Here is a 22,419-nt window from a genome sequence, read left to right as displayed (position 1 = left end):
TCCTCCATATATCTGTAACCTCCTCCCTATCTCTGTAACCTCCTCCCTATCTCTGTAACCCCCTCCCTATCTCTGTAACCTCCTCCCTATCTCTGTAACCTCCTCCCTATCTCTGTAACCCCACTCCCTATCTCTGTAACCTCCTCCCTATCTCTGTAACCTCCTCCCTATCTCTGTAACCTCCTCCCTATCTCTGTAACCCCCTCCCTATCTCTGTAACCTCCTCCCTATCTCTGTAACCTCCTCCCTATCTCTGTAACCCCCTCCCTATCTCTGTAACCTCCTCCCTATCTCTGTAACCTCCTCCCTATCTCTGTAACCTCCTCCCTATCTCTGTAACCTCCTCCCTATCTCTGTAACCCCCTCCCTATCTCTGTAACCTCCTCCCTATCTCTGTAACCTCCTCCCTATCTCTGTAACCTCCTCCCTATCTCTGTAACCCCCCTCCCTATCTCTGTAACCCCACTCCCTATCTCTGTAACCCCCTCCCTATCTCTGTAACCCCCTCCCTATCTCTGTAACCTCCTCCCTATCTCTGTAACCTCCTCCCTATCTCTGTAACCTCCTCCCTATCTCTGTAACCCCCCTCCCTATCTCTGTAACCTCCTCCCTATCTCTGTAAACCCCCTCCCTATCTCTGTAACCTCCTCCCTATCTCTGTAACCCCCCTCCCTATCTCTATAACCCCCCCCCTATCTCTGTAACCCCCTCCCTATCTCTGTAACCCCCTCCCTATCTCTATAACCCCCCACTATCTCAGTAACCTCCTCCCTATCTCTATAACCCCCCCCCTATCTCTGTAACCCCCTCCCTATCTCTGTAACCCCCTCCCTATCTCTGTAACCCCCTCCCTATCTCTATAACCCCCCACTATCTCTGTAACCTCCTCCCTATCTCTATAACCCCCCCCCCCTATCTCTGTAAACCCCCTCCCTATCTCTGTAACCCCCTCCCTATCTCTGTAACCCTCCTCCCTATCTCTGTAACCCCCCCTCCCTAACTCTGTAACCCCCCTCCCTATCTCTGTAACCCCCCTCCCTATCTCTGTAACCCCCCTCCCTGTCTCTGTAACCCCCCTCCCTATCACTGTAACCCCCCTCCCTATCTCTGTAACCCCCCTCCCTATCTCTGTAACCCCCCTCCCTATCTCTGTAATCTCCTCCCTATCTCTGTAACCTCCTCCCTATCTCTGTAACCTCCTCCCTATCTCTGTAACCCCACTCCCTATCTCTGTAACCTCCTCCCTATCTCTGTAACCTCCTCCCTATCTCTGTAACCTCCTCCCTATCTCTGTAACCCCCTCCCTATCTCTGTAACCTCCTCCCTATCTCTGTAACCTCCTCCCTATCTCTGTAACCCCCTCCCTATCTCTGTAACCTCCTCCCTATCTCTGTAACCTCCTCCCTATCTCTGTAACCTCCTCCCTATCTCTGTAACCTCCTCCCTATCTCTGTAACCCCCTCCCTATCTCTGTAACCTCCTCCCTATCTCTGTAACCTCCTCCCTATCTCTGTAACCTCCTCCCTATCTCTGTAACCCCCCTCCCTATCTCTGTAACCCCACTCCCTATCTCTGTAACCCCCTCCCTATCTCTGTAACCCCCTCCCTATCTCTGTAACCTCCTCCCTATCTCTGTAACCTCCTCCCTATCTCTGTAACCTCCTCCCTATCTCTGTAACCCCCCTCCCTATCTCTGTAACCTCCTCCCTATCTCTGTAAACCCCCTCCCTATCTCTGTAACCTCCTCCCTATCTCTGTAACCCCCCTCCCTATCTCTATAACCCCCCCCCTATCTCTGTAACCCCCTCCCTATCTCTGTAACCCCCTCCCTATCTTATTAACCCCCCACTATCTCAGTAACCTCCTCCCTATCTCTATAACCCCCCCCCTATCTCTGTAACCCCCTCCCTATCTCTGTAACCCCCTCCCTATCTCTGTAACCCCCTCCCTATCTCTATAACCCCCCACTATCTCTGTAACCTCCTCCCTATCTCTATAACCCCCCCCCCTATCTCTGTAAACCCCCTCCCTATCTCTGTAACCCCCTCCCTATCTCTGTAACCCTCCTCCCTATCTCTGTAACCCCCCCTCCCTAACTCTGTAACCCCCCTCCCTATCTCTGTAACCCCCCTCCCTATCTCTGTAACCCCCCTCCCTGTCTCTGTAACCCCCCTCCCTATCACTGTAACCCCCCTCCCTATCTCTGTAACCCCCCTCCCTATCTCTGTAACCCCCCTCCCTATCTCTGTAACCCCCTCCCTATCTCTGTAACCCCCTCCCTATCTCTGTAACCCCCCTCCCTAACTCTGTAACCCCCCTCCCTAACTCTGTAACCCCCCTCCCTATCTCTGTAATCTCCTCCCTATCTCTGTAACCCCCCTCCCTATCTCTGTAACCCCCCTCCCTATCTCTGTAATCTCCTCCCTATCTCTGTAACCCCCCTCCCTATCTCTGTAACCCCCTTCCTATCTCTGTAACCCCCTCCCTATCTCTGTAACCTCCTCCCTATCTCTGTAACCTCCTCCCTATCTCTGTAATCTCCTCCCTATCTCTGTAACCCCCTCCCTATATCTGTAACCCCCTCCCTATCTCTGTAACCCCCTCCCTATCTCTGTAACCCCCTCCCTATCTCTGTAACATCCTCCCTATCTCTGTAACCTCCTCCCTATCTCTGTAATCTCCTCCCTATCTCTGTAACCCCCTCCCTATCTCTGTAACCCCCCTCCCTATCTCTGTAACCCCCTCCCTATCTCTGTAACCCCCTCCCTATCTCTGTAACCCCCTCCCTATCTCTGTAACCTCCTCCCTATCTCTGTAATCTCCTCCCTATCTCTGTAACCCCCCTCCCTATCTCTGTAACCTCCTCCCTATATCTGTAACCTCCTCCCTATCTCTGTGACCTCCTCCCTATCTCTGTGACCCCCCCCCCTATCTCTGTAACCCCCTCCCTGTCTCTGTAACCCCCTCCCTATCTCTGTGACCCCCCTCCCTATCTCTGTAACCCCCTCCTTATCTCTGTAACCCCCCCCTATCTCTGTAACACCCCTCCCTGTCTCTGTAACCCCCCCCCTATCTCTGTAACCCCCCTCCCTATCTCTGTAACACCCCTCCCTATCTCTGTAACCCCCCTCCCTATCTCTGTAACCCCCTCCTTATCTCTGTAACCCCCTCCCTATCTCTGTAACCCCCTCCCTATCTCTGTAACCCCCTCCTTATCTCTGTAACCCCCTCCCTATCTCTGTAACACCCTCCTTATCTCTGTAACCCCCTCCCTATCTCTGTAACCCCCTCCCTATCTCTGTAACCCCCCTCCCTATCTCTGTAACCCCCTCCCTATCTCTGTAACCCCCCTCCCTATCTCTGTAACCTCCTCCCTATCTCTGTAACCCCCCTCCCTATCTCTGTAACACCCCTCCCTGTCTCTGTAACCCCCTCCCTATCTCTGTAACCCCCTCCCTATCTCTGTAACCCCCACCCTATCTCTGTAACCTCCTCCCTATCTCTGTAACCCCCCTCCCTATCTCTGTAACCCCCTCCCTATCTCTGTAACCCCCCTCCCTATCTCTGTAACCCCCCTCCCTATCTCTGTAACCCCCCTCCCTATCTCTGTAACCCCCTCCCTATCTCTGTAACCCCCCTCCCTATCTCTGTAACCCCCCTCCCTATCTCTGTAACACCCCTCCCTGTCTCTGTAACCCCCCTCCCTATCTCTGTAACCCCCTCCCTATCTCTGTAACCCCCCTCCCTATCTCTGTAACCTCCTCCCTATCTCTGTAACCCCCCTCCCTATCTCTGTAACCCCCCTCCCTATCTATGTAACCCCCCTCCCTATCTCTGTAACCTCCTCCCCATCTCTGTAACCCTCCTCCCTATCTCTGTAACCCCCCTCCCTATCTCTGTAACCCCCCTCCCTATCTCTGTAACCCCCCTCCCTATCTCTGTAACCCCCCTCCCTATCTCTGTAACACCCCTCCCTGTCTCTGTAACCCCCCTCCCTATCTCTGTAACCCCCTCCCTATCTCTGTAACCCCCCTCCCTATCTCTGTAACCCCCTCCCTATCTCTGTAACCCCCCTCCCTATGTCTGTAACCTCCTCCCTATCTCTGTAACCCCCCTCCCTATCTCTGTAACACCCCTCCCTGTCTCTGTAACCCCCTCCCTATCTCTGTAACCCCCTCCCTAACTCTGTAACCCCCCTCCCTATCTCTGTAATCTCCTCCCTATCTCTGTAACCCCCCTCCCTATCTCTGTAACCCCCCTCCCTATCTCTGTAATCTCCTCCCTATCTCTGTAACCCCCCTCCCTATCTCTGTAACCTCCTCCCTATCTCTGTAACCCCCCTCCCTATCTCTGTAACCCCCCTCCCTATCTCTGTAACCCCCCTCCCTATCTCTGTAACCCCCTCCCTATCTCTGTAACCCCCCTCCCTATGTCTGTAACCTCCTCCCTATCTCTGTAACCCCCCTCCCTATCTCTGTAACACCCCTCCCTGTCTCTGTAACCCCCTCCCTATCTCTGTAACCCCCTCCCTAACTCTGTAACCCCCCTCCCTATCTCTGTAACCCCCCTCCCTATCTCTGTAACCCCCCTCCCTATGTCTGTAATCTCCTCCCTATCTCTGTAACCCCCCTCCCTATCTCTGTAACACCCCTCCCTGTCTCTGTAACCCCCTCCCTATCTCTGTAACCCCCTCCCTAACTCTGTAACCCCCCTCCCTATCTCTGTAACCCCCTCCCTATCTCTGTAACCCCCCTCCCTATCTCTGTAACCCCCCTCCCTATCTCTGTAACCTCCTCCCTATCTCTGTAACCCCCCTCCCTATCTCTGTAACCCCCCTCCCTATCTCTGTAACCCCCTCCCTATCTCTGTAACCTCCTCCCTATCTCTGTAACCCCCCTCCCTATCTCTGTAACCCCCCTCCCTATCTCCGTAACCCCCCTCCCTATCTCTGTAACCCCCTCCCTATCTCTGTGACCCCCCCCCTATCTCTGTAACCCACTCCCTGTCTCTGTAACCCCCTCCCTATCTCTGTGACCCCCCTCCCTATCTCTGTAACCCCCTCCTTATCTCTGTAACCCCCCTCCCTATCTCTGTAATCTCCTCCCTATCTCTGTAACCCCCCTCCCTATCTCTGTAACCCCCTCCCTATCTCTGTAACCCCCCTCCCTATCTCTGTAACCCCCTCCCTATCTCTGTAACCCCCCTCCCTATCTCTGTAACCCCCTCCCTATCTCTGTAACCCCCCTCCCTATCTCTGTAACCCCCCTCCCTATCTCTGTAACCCCCTCCCTATCTCTGTAACCCCCCTCCCTATCTCTGTCACCCCCCTCCCTATCTCTGTAACCCCCTCCCTATCTCTGTAACCCCCCTCCCTATCTCTGTAAACCCCTCCCTGTCTCTGTAACCCCCCTCCCTATCTCTGTAACCCCCTCCCTATCTCTGTAACCTCCTCCCTATCTCTGTAACCCCCCTCCCTATCTCTGTAACCCCCCTCCCTATCTATGTAACCCCCCTCCCTATCTCTGTAACCTCCTCCCCATCTCTGTAACCCTCCTCCCTATCTCTGTAACCCCCCTCCCTATCTCTGTAACCCCCCTCCCTATCTCTGTAACCCCCCTCCCTATCTCTGTAACCCCCTCCCTATCTCTGTAACCCCCTCCCTATCTCTGTAACCCCCCTCCCTATCTCTGTAACACCCCTCCCTGTCTCTGTAACCCCCCTCCCTATCTCTGTAACCCCCTCCCTATCTCTGTAACCCCCTCCCTATCTCTGTAACCCCCCTCCCTATCTCTGTAACCCCCCTCCCTATCTCTGTAACACCCCTCCCTGTCTCTGTAACCCCCTCCCTATCTCTGTAACCCCCTCCCTATCTCTGTAACCCCCCTCCCTATCTCTGTAACCCCCTCCCTATCTCTGTAACCCCCCTCCCTATCTCTGTAACCTCCTCCCTATCTCTGTAACCCCCTCCCAATCTCTGTAACCCCCCTCCCTATCTCTGTAACCCCCCTCCCTATCTCTGTAACCCCCTCCCTATCTCTGTAACCCCCCTCCCTATCTCTGTAACCCCCCTCCCTATCTCTGTAACACCCCTCCCTGTCTCTGTAACCCCCCTCCCTATCTCTGTAACCCCCTCCCTATCTCTGTAACCTCCTCCCTATCTCTGTAACCCCCCTCCCTATCTCTGTAACCCCCCTCCCTATCTCCGTAACCTCCTCCCCATCTCTGTAACCCTCCTCCCTATCTCTGTAACCCCCTCCCTATCTCTGTAACCCCCTCCCTATCTCCATAATCTCCTCCCTATCTCTGTTACCCCCTCCCTATCTCTGTAACCCCCCTCCCTATCTCTGTAACCCTCCTCCCTATCTCCGTAACCTCCTCCCTATCTCTGTAACCCCCCTCCCTATCTCTGTAACCCCCCTCCCTATCTATGTAACCCCCCTCCCTATCTCTGTAACCTCCTCCCCATCTCTGTAACCCTCCTCCCTATCTCTGTAACCCCCCTCCCTATCTCTGTAACCCCCTCCCTATCTCCGTAACCTCCTCCCCATCTCTCTAACCCTCCTCCCTATCTCTGTAACCCCCTCCCTATCTCTGTAACCCCCTCCCTATCTCCGTAATCTCCTCCCTATCTCTGTTACCCCCTCCCTATCTCTGTAACCCCCCTCCCTATCTCTGTAACCCTCCTCCCTATCTCCGTAACCTCCTCCCTATCTCTGTTACCCCCTCCCTATCTCTGTAACCTCCTCCCTATCTCTGTAACCTCGTCCCTATCTCTGTAACCTCCTCCCTATCTCTGTAACCCCCTCCCTATCTCTGTAACCTCCTCCCTATCTCTGTAACCTCCTCCCTATCTCTGTAACCCCCCTCCCTATCTCTGTAACCTCCTCCCTATCTCTGTAACCCCCCTCCCTATCTCTGTAACCCCCCTCCCTATCTCTGTAACCCCCCTCCCTATCTCCATAACCTCCTCTAGTCCTACAACCCTCCGAGATCTCTGCGCTCCTCCAATTCTGGCCTCTTCCATATCCCCGACTTTCATCGCTCCACCATTGGCGGCCGTGCCTTCAGCTTCCTCGGCCATGAGCTCTGGAATTCCCTCCCTAAACCTCTTTGCCTCCCTACCTCTCTCTCCTCATTTAAGTCGTTCCTTAAACCCACCTCTTTGACCAAGTTATTGTTCATCTGTCCTAATATCTCCTTATGTGACTTGGTGTCAAATTTTTGTCTGATTTACGCTCTTGTGAAGTGCCTTGGGACGTTTTACTGCATTAAAGGCTCTATATAAATGCAGCAGCTGCCCGCTGGACCTCGGGGAAGTGTGTGCTGATGGCCGTTTCCGTGGCGTGTTGTGGCCTGGAAGTTGGAGGAAGTCCAGGACAGGGGGAGGCCTAAACTTTCCTTATGAGGCCCAGAAGAGCACTCTTGCTCCAAAAGGGAAGGGGCACTCCACAACTCTGCATCTTCTCCCTTTTCCAGTATTTATCCAATTCCCTTTTGAAAGTTACTATTGAATCTGCTTCCACCGCCCTTTCAGGCCGTGAGTTCCAGATCATAATTCAATGTGTAAAACAAATGTCTCCTCATCTCCCCTCTGGTTCTTTTGCCAATGATCTTAAACCTGTGTGCTCTGGTTACCTGGTTACGAGTTTGAACCTGCGTCCCCTTATCCCACTCCTTCTTCCTCAACGGAGATGGCAAGTTGTGGGCCTTGTGATCTCACCTGTGCAGAATGTCTCACCTCATGGAGTCGTTGCCCCCTCACCCAACTCCCAAAGGTCAGGAGTGCAGTTGGCCGATACCACACAAGGACTCTCTCAGTCAGGGATTGATGGGCGTCGATGAGTACTGACTTGGCTCAATAGTTGGGCATCTCATCCCTGGATTCAAGCCCCACTTCAGGACTTCAGCACATGATCGAGTCTGACAGTCAAGCCAGGCTGAGCCGCAGTGTGGCACTTTATACGCATTTGTTCTCAGGAAGCTAACGAGTACCAAAGGGGGGCGTCCTCTGCGGACCACCAGTGCTTCAAAAGGCATTAAGATCAAACACAGACTGGCGTGGACAGACCGGGCAGGGGAGGCAGGCTGAGGGAACCACCTGGGGATTTACAACTAGCTGGCTGCTTTCATGGTAATTTGTTTCTGGTGTGATGTAGGATTTGAACTCGTGACTCATCGATTAAAAGAAAAACAAAGGCTTGTATTTATACAGCAACTTTCACCACCTCAGATTGTCCGAAAGCATTTACAGTCCATGGAATACCGTTGAAGTGTAGTCACTGTTGTAATGTAGGAAACACAGCAGGCAATTTATTTCAGTCTGTTTTAGTGATGTTGGTTGAGGGATAAAGATCGTCTGGGTCACGATCGAGAACGGCCCTGCTCATCTTCATTTAGTACCATGTGATCTTTTACATCTCATCCGAAAGATGTCACCTTCGACAGTGCAGCACTCCCTCAGTACTGACCCTCCGACAGTGCAGCACTCCCTCAGTACTGACCCTCCGACAGTGCAGCGCTCCCTCAGTACTGACCCTCCGACAGTGCAGCACTCCCTCAGTACTGACCCTCCGACAGTGCAGCACTCCCTCAGTACTGACCCTTCGACAGTGCAGCGCTCCCTCAGTACTGCCCCTCCGACAGTGCAGCACTCCCTCAGTACTGACCCTTCGACAGTGAAGCGCTCCCTCAGTACTGACCCTCCGACAGTGCAGCACTCCCTCAGTAGTGACCCTCCGACAATGCAGCGCTCCCTCAGTACTGACCCTCCGACAGTGCAGCACTCCCTCAGTACTGACCCTCCGACAGTGCAGCGCTCCCTCGGTACTGACCCTCCGACAGTGCAGCACTCCCTCAGTACTGCCCCTCTGACAGTGCAGCGCTCCCTCAGTACTGACCCTCCGACAGTGCAGCGCTCCCTCAGTACTGACCCTCCGACAGTGCAGCGCTCCCTCAGTACTGACCCTCCGACAGTGCAGCGCTCCCTCAGTACTGACCCTCCGACAGTGCAGCACTCCCTCAGTACTGCCCCTCTGACAGTGCTCGCTGGTCATTGCTCTCACCGCAGGGTCAGAGGGTCGTGGGTTCAAATCCCACTCCAAAGACTTAAGCCCATAATCCAGGCCGACACTCTCATTGCAGTACTGAGGGAGTGCTGCACTGTCAGAGGTGCCGTCTTTCGGATGAGACGTTAAACCGAGGCCCCGTCTGCCCTCTCAGGTGGATGTAAAGGATCCCACGGCCACGATTGGAAGAAGAGCAGGGGAGTTTTCCCCGGTGTTCTGGCCAATATTTATCCCTCAACCAACATCACTAAAATCAGATGATAAGGCCATTTATTTCATTGCTGTTTGTGGGATCTTGCTGTGCACAAAATGGCTGTGGCGCATCCTACATTACAACAGTGACTACAACGAACAATACTTCAGTGGCTGTTCAGCGCTTTGGGTCGTCCTGAGGTCATGAAAGGGGCTCTGGAAATGCAAGTCCTGCATTTCTTTCCTTTTAGTTTGAGTGTGTGATTTGGAGACGTTCCCTCAGCAGTCAGCCTCCGGCAGTGGCAGCTGTTTTGATGAGGAGGATCCCAGGTGCCTGAGCTGGGCAAGGCGGCGGTGGGGTAGAGGGGGGCGGCCATGTCCCTGAAGATGGGGACGAGCGACGAGTGCCCGAATCACGTCCCAGTCTGTCTCACGGGGAGAGCCTGAGCTGCATATCTTCAATCCCGCTGCTGCCTGTTGGGATCGAGTCTTTACTCTGCTCCCCACCTCCCTCGCCTCCCCTCCCCCTCGTGCCCCCTCACCTCCTCACCTCCCCCCTTCGCCTCCCCTCGTGCCCCCTCACCCCCTCACCTCCCCCCTTTGCCTCCCCTCCCCCTCGCCCCCATCACTTTCCCCCTCGCCCTCTCCCCCCTTTGCCCCCCTGCCTCACCTTCCCCCTCTCCCCCCTCACCTCCCACTTCGCCTCAACCTCCCCTTGCCCCTCTCGCCGCCCCTTCGCCTCCCCCTCCCCCTCACCCCCCCGCACCTCCCTCACCCCCCGCTTCACCCCTCTGATCCCCTCTCCCCCCCTCCCATTTACCTTCGCCCCCTCTTGCCTTACCCCCCTCGCCCTCCCCCCCTTTGCCCCCCTGCCTCACCCCCTCACTCCCTCAATCCCCTTGGCCCCCATTTCACCCCCCTGCCTCACCCTCTCCCCCCCCCCCCCCCTCCAGTCCTTCCTGTAACCTGGGACTGTATTGTGACTCTCAGTGTGTTGGCCAGGCCACCCTGGCAGACGGTGGAGAGAGGGTCATCGAGTTGATTGACCCTCGGCACTGAGGTGATTATTCACCGGGAAAGAACGAGGATCTGTTGCCAATCGGGAAAACAAAAGGGCCGTTCATTATTTAGCCGCTTACATTTTTTTGCTCCCCCCCCCAGAGACTGGTAAACAATAAAACAATAATTATGTAACGCAGATCTGCTCCGTGTGCGTGAGCAAAAACTCCACTTCGCACACAAAACGCCTCGGCCTCCCATCACTGCTGGGCTCATATAATGATCCATTTAATGGCTGGGGCTCTGGGGTGGGAGAGGGGGCGAACAGCGGGGAGGGGCTGGTTTGTTCTGGGAATGAATGGCTGTAACAGGATCTGTGCTCAGCTCGGAATCTCACAGCACAGCGATTCAGAGCCTGAAAGGAATTTGTTTTTGTGCAGGCCGCTCTTGGCTTTGTAAACACTGGTTCCAGGAAGGCTGCAAACCTGATATTATTAGTGAACTTCATGACATGGAATGGGGCGTTTTGGGGAGGAGGGAGAGGGGGAACAGAGGGCGAGGGCCTTCCAGCCGGCTGAGAAAGAAAGAAAATAACAAACTTGTATTTCTGTCGCCCCTTTCACGACCTCAGGATGTCCCAAAGTGCTTTACGACCAATGAAGGTCTCCCTGACCCCCTCCACTGGCTCTCCCTGACCCCCTCACACCAGCACAGGAGATTTTTAAAGTCTCAAAGGCTGTAAAATATTCACATTTTTGCTGATTTCAGTTCCTCAGGTTAAGTGGGTTGACTCCTCTGGTGACCTCAGGCCTCGCCCAGGGTGGGTTTGTGCCTGGGTGAGAGTGGGGTCAGATAGCCACCCATCCCCAATTATCCTGGAGACTCCAGAAATGAACGATTAACATCCCGGACTCTGTCCCGAGCTAAAATCCAGAGATAAATCAGAGGGGCTTTAAAATAATTGACTGCTTTTAAAATTTTCTTTGAACACTTCTATTTATTAGTTACAAAAAAATTCGGAGATTGGGAAAAAAATCTGTCTGACTGACAGTCCAGAATCATCCAATCGGGTAACAAAGTCACCGGGGGCTGGTGATGTGTCATGAGGATGGACGTGTCAGGTGACCAATGGGGGGGGAGTGTGGGGGGGGGGGTGTCATGAGGATGGACATGTCGGGCGACCAATGGGGGGAGTGTGTGTGGGGGGGGCGGGGTGTCATGAGGATGGACGTGTCAGGTGACCAATGGGGGGAGTGTGTGTGGGGGGGCGGGGTGTCATGAGGATGGACGTGTCAGGTGACCAATGGGGGGAGTGTGTGGGGGGGGGGTGTCATGAGGATGGACGTGTCAGGTGACCAATGGGGGGAGTGTGTGGGGGGGGGCGGGGTGTCATGAGGATGGACGTGTCAGGTGACCAATGGGGGGAGTGTGTGGGGGGGGGGCGGGGTGTCATGAGGATGGACGTGTCGGGTGACCAATGGGGGGAGTGTGTGGGGGGGGGCGGGGTGTCATGAGGATGGACGTGTCAGGTGACCAATGGGGGGAGTGTGTGGGGGGGGCGGGGTGTCATGAGGATGGACGTGTCAGGTGACCAATGGGGGGAGTGTGTGGGGGGGGGGGGGTGTCATGAGGATGGACGTGTCAGGTGACCAATGGGGGGAGTGTGTGGGGGGGGGGGGGGTGTCATGAGGATGGACGTGTCAGGTGACCAATGGGGGGAGTGTGTGGGGGGGGGGCGGGGTGTCATGAGGATGGACGTGTCGGGTGACCAATGGGGGGAGTGTGGGTGGGGGCGGGGTGTCATGAGGATGGACGTGTCAGGTGACCAATGGGGGGAGTGTGGGGGGGGGGTGTCATGAGGATGGACGTGTCAGGTGTCATAGGAACAGGAGGAGGCCGTTCAGCCCCTCGGGCCTGTTCCACCATTCTACTAGATCATAGTTGACCTGTACCTCAAGTCCATTTACCCGTCTTTGATCCATATCCCTTGATATCCTTACCTGATAAAATCTGTCGATCTCAGTCTTGAAAGCTCCTATTGACCCCCATAATCCACAGCCTTTTCAGGGAGAGAGTTCCAGATTCCCACTCCCCTTTGTGTGAAGAAATGCTTCCTGACATCACCCCTGAACGGCCGAGCTCTAATTTTAAGGTTACGCCCCCTTGTTCTGGACTCTCCCACCAGAGGAAATAGTTTCTCTCTGTCTACCCGTTTGAATCCCTTTATGATTTTAAACACCTCGATTAGATCACCCCGCAACTTCTATACTCATGGGAATGCAAGCCAAGTTTATGCAACCTGTCCTCATAATTTAACCCTAAGCCATGGTACCATTCTGGTGAATCTGTGCTGTACCTCTTCCAATGCCAATATATCTTTCCTCAGGTGCGATGCCCAAAACCGAATGCAGCACTCCAGATGGGGTCTGACCAAGGATCTATAAAACTAAAGCATTACTTCCTCACTTTTATATGAGAATCATAGAATTATTGCAGCACAGAAGAAGGCCGTTCAGCCCATTGAACCTGTGCTTGCTCTTTGTAGGAGCAATCCAGTTAGTCCCATTCTCCCGCTCTTTCCCCGTAGCCCTGCAAATTTTTTCCCTTCAAGTACTTATCCAGTTCCCTTTTGAAGGCCATGATTGAATCTGCCTCCACCACCCCCTCAGGCAGTGCATTCCAGATCCCAACCACTCACTGTGTAAAAAAGTTTTTCCTCATGTCACCTTTGGTTCTTTTGCCAATCACCTTAAATCTATGTCCTCTGGTTCTTGACCCTTCTGCCAATGGGAACAGTTTCTCTTTATTTACTTTATCTAAACCCTTTATGATTTTGAACACCTATATTAAATCTCCTCTCAACCTTCTCTGCTCTAAGGAGAACAACCCCAGCTTCTCCAGTCTAACTAAAGTCCCTCATCCCTGGAATCATTCTAGTAAATTTTTTCTGCACCCTTTCTAAGGCCTTCACATCCTTCCTAAAGTGTGGTGCCCAGAATTGGACACAATACTCCAGTTGTGACCGAACCAGTGTTTTATAAAGGTTCAACAAACTTCCTTGCTTTTGTACTCTCTGCCTCTATTTATAAAGCCCAGGATCCCATTTGCTTTTTTAACATCTCTCAACCTGCCCTGCCACCTTCAAAGATTTGTGCATATACCCCCAGGTCTCTCTGTTCCTGCACCCCTTTTAGAATTGTACCATTTAGTTTATATTGCCTCTCCTCGTTCTTCCTACTGAAATGTATCGCTTCACACTTCTCTCCATTAAATTTCATCTGCCACGTGTCCGCCCATGTCACCAGCCTGTCTATATCCTCTTGAAGTCTATCACTATCCTCCTCACTGTTTACTACACTTCCAAGTTTTGTGTCATCTGCAAATTTTGAAATTGTGCCCTGTACACCCAAGTCCAAGTCATTAATATATATCAAGAAAAGCAGTGGTCCCAGCACCGACCCCTGGGGAACACCACTGTACACCTCCCTCCCTTACAATCTATATCAATGACTTGGATGAAGGGACCGAATGTATGGTTGCTAAGTTTGCTGATGACACAAAGGTATGTAGGAAAGTAAGTTGTGAAGAGGACATAAGGAGTCTGCAAAGGGATATAGATAGGTTAAGTGAGTGGGCAAAAATTTGGCAGGTGGAGCATAATGTGGGAAAATGTGAACTTGACCACTTTGGCAGGAGGAATAGAAAAGCAGTATATTATTTAAATGGAGAGAGAGTGCAGAACTCTGAGGTACAGAGGGATCTGGGTGTCCTAGTACATGCATCACAAAAAGTTAGTATGCAGGTACAGCAAGTGATTAGGAAGGCAAATGGAATGTTGTCATTTATTGCAAGGGGAATGGAATATAAAAGTAGAGATGTTTTGCTACAGTTGTACAGGGCACTGGTGAGATCACATCTAGAATACTGGGCGCAGTTTTGGTCTCCTTATTTAAGAAAGGATATAATTGCTTCAGAGGCGGTTCAGAGAAGGTTCACTCGACTGATTCCTGGGATGAGGGGATTATCTTATGAGGAAAGGTTGGACAAGTTGGGCCTGTATACACTGGAGTTTAGAAGAATGAGAGGTGATCTTATTGAAACATATAAGATCCTGAGGGGATGAGAAGGGGTAGATGCTGAGAGGGTGTTTCCCCTTGTGGGAGAGACTAGAACTAGGGGCCACAGTTTAAAAATAAGGGGTCTCCCATTTAAGGTGGAGATGAGGGGAAATTTTTTCTCTCAGAGGGTCGTGAGTCTGTGGAACTCCCTTCCCCAGAGAGCGGGGGAGGCAGGGTCACTGAATATTTTTAAGGCTGAGTTAGACAGATTCCTGATTAACAAGGGAGTCAAAGGTTATAGTAGGTAGACGGGAAAGTAGGGTTGAGGTCACAATCAGATCAACCATGATCTTATCAAATGGCAGAGGAGGCTCGAGGGGCCGAATGGCCTACTCCTGCTCTTAATTCGTATGTTCGTATGTCCTGTCTTCCAGCCCCCTTGAGATAAAGGCCAATATTCCATTAGCCTTTTTGATTACTTGTTGTACTGTCCACTAGCTTTTAGTGATTTCTGTACTTGGACCCCTAAATCTCTCTGCTCCTCCACAGTTCCTAGTATCTCGCCACTTCGAAAATATTTTGATTTTTCTTCCTTAGGTCTAAAGTGGATGACCTCAGACTTCCCCACATTGAACAACATCTGCCACAATTTTGCCCACTCACTTAATCTGCCGATGACCCTTTATAACTTCCTGCTGCCATCTACACAACAAACTGTCCCTCTAAACTTAGGCATCTGTAACCTTGGATAAACAACTCTCAATTTCTTCATCCAAATCATTTTTATATATGGTGAAAAGCTGAGGCCCCAGAACAGATCCCTGGAGAACACCATTTGTCACATCCCACCAATCAGAGAACGAACCCTCTATCCCTAATTTCTATCTCCTACTTCCCAACCAATTACCAAACCATGTCACAAGGTCACCGCCAGTTCTGTGCACTTTCACTTTGGTTAATAATCTCTTCTGTGGAACTTTATCAAATGACTTCTGGAAGTCCATACTGACAACCTCAATAGACACTCCCCTGCCCACCATGTTCATGACCTCCTCAAAATATCTGAACAGAGTTAGTCAGACATGACCTGCTTTCCACAATCCCATGGTGAGGTGGTTATAAATGCAGCACTGATGGAGGATCCAATAGTTAAAGGGGCTGATCGACAGCCCTTGATGTCTTGTTGCCTCCCCAGGTGCTGGGGGGAGGGACATCCCTCCTAGACTGAAAATTATTGTGCAAGGGGAGAGAGAGCAGCCAGTTATCATGGTCCATGTGGGAGCCGATGATGCGGGTAAAGAAATGCCTGAAGTCCTGCAGGATGAGGTTAGGAGACTAGGAAACAAGTTTCGGATCAGGATTTCAAGGCGGGACTTCTCCTGCCATGGGCTCGAATGGGGAAGGAGGGTAATATCACAGGGACCAATGCCTGACAAAAGGAGTGGTGTCAGAGGTGGAAGAGGGATTCCACTATCGGCACTGGCACCAGATCCGGGACAGACAGGAGCTATTCTGACAGGAGGGGCTGCATGTGAACACGGAGAGGCGAAAGTACTGGCAAAACCATTAAATGGGGAAGTGACGAGATATTTAAACTAGGAAAGGAGGGAGTAGGAAAATAAAACCAACCAAGATGAGTGAATAGTGGGGGGAGAAATAGATGAGGACAATATACACGCAGAAAAAACTATTTATGAAGAGGGATAGGGAGCAGAGGAATAAAATCAAATGGACTCGTTATAAATGGCCAAAAGACTGAAGTAACAGTCGGGGGAGTTTAGGCAAGAAATCACGGGAAAAAGAAATTGTAAAATGCAGGAATGATAAAGTGCAGAGTGTGGGGGATAAACTGGGGGAAGGGGAAGCTATTATTTTATAGGACGATCTGGGTGTTATAATGCATCACTCTGTAAAGGTTCATGAGTAATGCCGTGAGGCAATAACTAAAGCAAACTCGGTTCCAGGTTGTAGTCACAGGACAATTGACTATAAGACAAAGCACACTCTTTGGTCTTTGTTCAAGACCTTGGCCAGGCCTCAGTTGCAATACTACAGTGTCCAGTTTTGGTCTCCTCACAGGGTGGGTGCTATTGAAGCTTTGGAAAGGGTGCAGAGGAGGGTCACTAGACTGATTCCCAACTTAAAGCATCTTAGCTATTAAGGCAGGCTAAAAGAGCTGGGACTCTACGCTATAGAGAAGTGTGGACTTAGGGGTGATCTGATCGAGGTTTATAAAATAATGAAGGGACTAGATTGAGTTTGTGGAACGATTATTTCAACTGGATTGGATAGGGAGGGCCAGGGGTCACAATTTCAAGTTGTATAAGGCCAGATCTAGGTTAGATGTCAGGACGTGGTTCTTTTCCCAGAGAAGAGTGGACCTCTGGAACAGGCTGCCGGCTCGTACGGTGGACGCTGATTCACTGAATTCCTTCAAGCAAGAGCTGAATCTGTTTCTGGCTGGGGCGGAGATCACCTCTTACAAAAGGTAGGTAATGAAATGCATAGAATTATCAGGGCCAGAGTGATCTCCTGGGCTAGTATTGATCAGCAAAGGGGTCAGAGGGGAATTTCCCAGATTTTCCCCCCCAAATTGGCTGGGGTTTTATCTGTTTTTTGCCTCTCCCAGGAGATGGCGTGGTGTGGGGTGGGGAGTGTATTGTGATACACAAGGTATCATGATTGTGTGGGACAGGCTGAATGGACCAGAGGGTCTTGTCCTGTTCGTCATTGTTCACAAACTGAAGACTGTATTGGGGTAATGACGGAGCCAGGTTTTGTGGCCTGTGCTGGTGAGAGCGAGGCTGGAGCCCGATTACATTCACGGTGCAGCCCTCCCACCCGTTCCCACTGTTGTCCAGGTTTGGTCAGGGCCTTGAAGCGGGAGGTCGAAGGGTCCAACGGAAACAGGCGGGAGACTCATCAGCTCACACAAATCGAGAACCCCAACCATTGTGTCATCTCGAAACATGAGCGAGTGTTCAACAGACCTGGGAGGGACCGCAGCAGCGTCCTGAGAACAGCACTCAAAACAGGCTCACAACTGTACTCCCCGGCAACATAGGGAGCATTAATGTCCCTTCTGGTCCCACCCCGTGCCCTACACAAACACACACGGACACAGACAGACACAGACAGACACAGACAGACAGAGATACACACAGACACAGACAGACACAGACAGACACATACAGACAGACACATACAGACAGACACAGATAGACACAGACACAGACAGACACATACAGACAGACACAGACACAGACAGACACACACAGACACAGACAGACTCAGACACAGACAGACTCAGACACAGACAGACAGACACAGACACATACAGACAGACACATACAGACAGACACAGACACATACAGACAGACACATACAGACAGACACAGATAGACACAGACACAGACAGACACAAACAGACAGACACAGACACAGACAGACACACACAGACACAGACAGACTCAGACACAGACAGACTCAGACAGACACAGACAGACACAGACACAGACAGACACAGACTGACAGACACAGACACAGACAGACACAGACACAGACACAGACACATGCACATACACAGACACATACATACACACACACAGACACAGACAGACACAGACAGACACAGACACATGCATACACACAGACACATACACACACACAGACACAGACAGACACATACAGACAAAGACACAGACACAGGCAGACACAGACACATACACACACACAGACACATACAGACACATACACACTCACAGACACAGACAGACACATACAGACACAGACAGACACATACAGACACATACACACACACAGACACATACACAGACACAGACAGACACATACACACTCACAGACACACACACACACACACACACACTGACACAGACACCCACACCCACACACAGACACACTCACGGACACACAGACCCAGACACAGGCACACACACACATAGACATACGCACACACAGACACACACACACAGACACACACACACACGCGCACACAGACACAGACACACACACACAGACACAGACACAGACACACACACACAGACACACAAACACAGACACACAGACAGACACACAAATGCACAGACAGACAGACAGATACTGACACAGACACAGACAGACACAGACAGACACTGACACAGACAGACAGACACAGACACACACACAGATACAGACAGACACATACAGACACAGACACATACAGACACAGACACAGACACAGACAGACACATACAGACACAGACACATACAGACAGACACAGACACAGACAGATACAGACACAGACAGACAGACACAGACACATACAGACAGACACAGACACAGACAGACACACACAGACACAGACAGACACAGACGCAGACAGACACAGACACAGACACAGACAGACACAGACACAGACAGACACACACACAGACACATACACACACAGACACATACAGACACAGACAGATACATACAGACACAGACACAGACACATACACAGACACAGACAGACACATACAGACATAGACACACACACACAGATACAGACAGACACATACAGACACAGACACATACACAGACACAGACAGACACATACAGACACGGACATATACACACACAAAGACACATACACACAGACACAGGCACATACACAGACACAGACAGACACAGACACATACACACACAGACACATACACACACATAGACATATGCACACACAGACATGCACACACAGACACAGACACACAGACAGATACACAAACACAGACACACAGACAGACACACAAATGCACAGACAGACAGACAGATACTGACACGGACATGCACAGACACACAGACACAGTCAAACACACCCACGCACACAAACAGACAGCCACACAGACAGACACACAAACACAGACACACAGACAGACACACAAAAACAGAGAGACACCGACACACAGGCACAGACGCACACACAGACAAAGACACACACGTAGACACACATATACACCGACACAGACACACACAGACAGACAAACACACACAGACAAACACAAACACATACACAGACACAGACACACACAGACAAACACAAACACATACACAGACACAGACACACACAGACAAACACATGCACAGAAGTACCGAGGAGGGTAACAGGGACTGGCAATTAGATGCAGGGCAGTTAGTGAGTTAAAGAGTTCTCAGGACATCATAACCCACAATTATAATGATTGCCGTGCTTTATTGTCAGAGTCCCTGGAATCAATTTGCACCATCCTTCACTTCAATGGATTCTATTTAATATTTGCAGCTCAGGGTTAAGCTGCTTAGACTGGATTGGTGGCTGGGCTTAGAACAGGGAACCAATTCCAAATGATGAAAATAGATCAGCCCATCAAACCCCCTCACTGGTGACCCACACTTCAGGTTAGATACAGAGTAAAGCTCCCTCGACACTGTCCCATCAAACACTCCCAGGGCAGGTACAGCACGGGTTAGATACAGAGTAAAGCTCCCTCTACACTGTCCCATCAAACACTCCCAGGGCAGGTACAGCACGGGTTAGATACAGAGTAAAGCTCCCTCTACACTGTCCCATCAAACACTCCCAGGGCAGGTACAGCACGGGTTAGATACAGAGTAAAGCTCCCTCTACACTGTCCCATCAAACACTCCCAGGGCAGGTACAGCACGGGTTAGATACAGAGTAAAGCTCCCTCTACACTGTCCCATCAAACACTCCCAGGGCAGGTACAGCACGGGTTAGATACAGAGTAAAGCTCCCTCTACACTGTTCCATCAAACACTCCCAGGGCAGGTACAGCACGGGTTAGATACAGAGTAAAGCTCCCTCTACACTGTCCCATCAAACACTCCCGGGGTTAGATTGAAAGTAAAGGGAGATTACACAATCTTGTGATCCCACACTCACAGTGAGGGTGGTCCGCAGACTCACCGTTGCAGCCCTTTGAGTGTTGCTCCCCCACTGGGGGAGGGGGGTTATGGGATCACGCCTACAGTGCAGGAAAACCACTCAGCAATACTGAGGGTAACTGGACCTTCCTGGACAAATGCTGCACCAGATAACTGGCACTCGTAGAGCAGAGGGAGTACACTCAGTGCTGGACACCCTACAGTGGGGGCTCCAATACCTCGAAGCAGCTGTGGAAACATCTTCTCTCCGTCTATCCTATCAAACCCTTTCATAACCTTAAAGACCTCGATCAGGTCACCCCTCAGTCTTTTCTTTTCCAGAGAAAAGAGCCCCCAGCCTGCTCAATCTTTCCTGAAAGGTATAACCTCTCAGTTCTGGTAACATCCGAGTAAATCTTTTCTTCTCCAGAGCCTCTATATCCTTTTTATAATATGGAGACCAGAACTGTGCTCAATACTCCAAGTGTGGTCTAACCAAGGTTCTGTACAAGTTTAACATAACTTCTCTGCTTTTCAATTCTATCCCTCTAGAAATGAACCCCAGTACTTGGTTTGCTTTTTTAATGGCCTCATTAACCTGCGTCACTACTTTTAGTGATTTATGTATCTGTGCCCCCCCAGATACCTCTGCTCCTTTACTCCATTTAGACTCTTATTATCCAATCAGTATGTGGCCTCTTTATTCTTTCTACCACCTCACACTTATCTATATTGAAATTCATTTGCCAATTACACGCCCATTCTGCGAGTTTATTAATGTCCTCCTATATTTTGTCGCAGTCCTCCTCAGTATTAACTAAACCAACCAATTTGGTGTCGTCTGCAAATTTTGAAATTGTACTTCCGATTCCCGAATCCAAATTGTTTCTGTAAATTGTGAACAACAGTGGTCCCAGCACCGATCCCTGGGGAACACCACTTCCCATCTTTAGCCAGTCTGAGTAACTACCTTTAACCCCTACTCCCTGTTTTCTGTTTTGTAGCCAGCTTTCTATCCATTCTGCTACCTGTCCCCTGACTCCACGTGCTCTGACCTTAGCCATGAGTCTACATGTGGTACCTTATCGAAGGCCTTTTGAAAATCCAAATATATTACATCTACTACATCACGCTTGTCTACTCTTTCTGTTACTTCTTCAAAGAATCCAATAAGGTTGGTCAAACATGACCTTCCCTTTTGAAATCCGTGCTGCCTATTCTTTATTATATTTTCGAGATGTTTTTCTATTACATCGTTGAGTAAGGATTCCATTATCTTTCCTACCACCAATATTAAGCTAATTGGTCTATAGTTCCCTGGACTTGTTCTATCTCCCTTCTTAAATGTAGGAATCACATTAACTGTCCACCAGTCCTCTGGAACTATTCCCTTGTCATATTGAATTCTGGGCTGATGCCCAGCGGGATACTGGTGTCTGGTCGATGTGGGAGCCCCCCCCTCATTGTATGGGTTATGGGAATTGTTGTTCCCTTGGAAAACAGTGTGAAATAGTGGAAGGACCCACAGGCTGATTAACCGTCTGACAGGCCATGACGTGAACGCGCCTTCCATGGCTGTAACCACCTCTATACCAGACGATATGGCAGGAGGATTTTATGGGCTCCCATAACCCATACGATGAGGGGGGCCACCCACACCCTCCGGGCACCAGTATCCCGCTGGATATCAGCCCAGAATTCAGAGCTGGAGCTCCGGTCTCCACTCCCCGGGACTGTCTGGAGCTCCAGTCTTCACTCCCCGGGACTGTCTGGAGCTCCAGTCTCCACTCCCCGGGACTGTCTGGAGCTCCGGTCTCCACTCCCCGGGACTGTCTGGAGCTCCGGTCTCCACTCCAAGACTGTCTGGAGCTCCGGTCTCCACTCCCCGGGACTGTCTGGAGCTCCGGTCTCCACTCCCCGGGACTGTCTGGAGCTCCGGTCTCCACTCCCCGGGACTGTCTGGAGCTCTGGTCTCCACTCCCCGGGACTGTCTGGAGCTCCGGTCTGCACTCCCCGGGACTGTCTGGAGCTCCGGTCTCCACTCCCTAGGACTGTCAGGAGCTCAGGTCTTCTCTCCCCGGGACTGTCTGGAGCTCCAGTCTCCTCTCCCCGGGACTGTCTGGAGCTCCAGTCGCCACTCCCCGGGACTGTCTGGAGCTCCGGTCTGCACTCCCCGGGACTGTCTGGAGCTCCGGTCTCCACTCCC

The sequence above is a fragment of the Heptranchias perlo genome, chromosome 9 (genome assembly GCF_035084215.1).
Source record: "Heptranchias perlo isolate sHepPer1 chromosome 9, sHepPer1.hap1, whole genome shotgun sequence".
Classification (NCBI taxonomy): Eukaryota; Metazoa; Chordata; class Chondrichthyes; order Hexanchiformes; family Hexanchidae; genus Heptranchias; species Heptranchias perlo.
Note: the sequence above shows the minus strand (reverse complement) of the source record.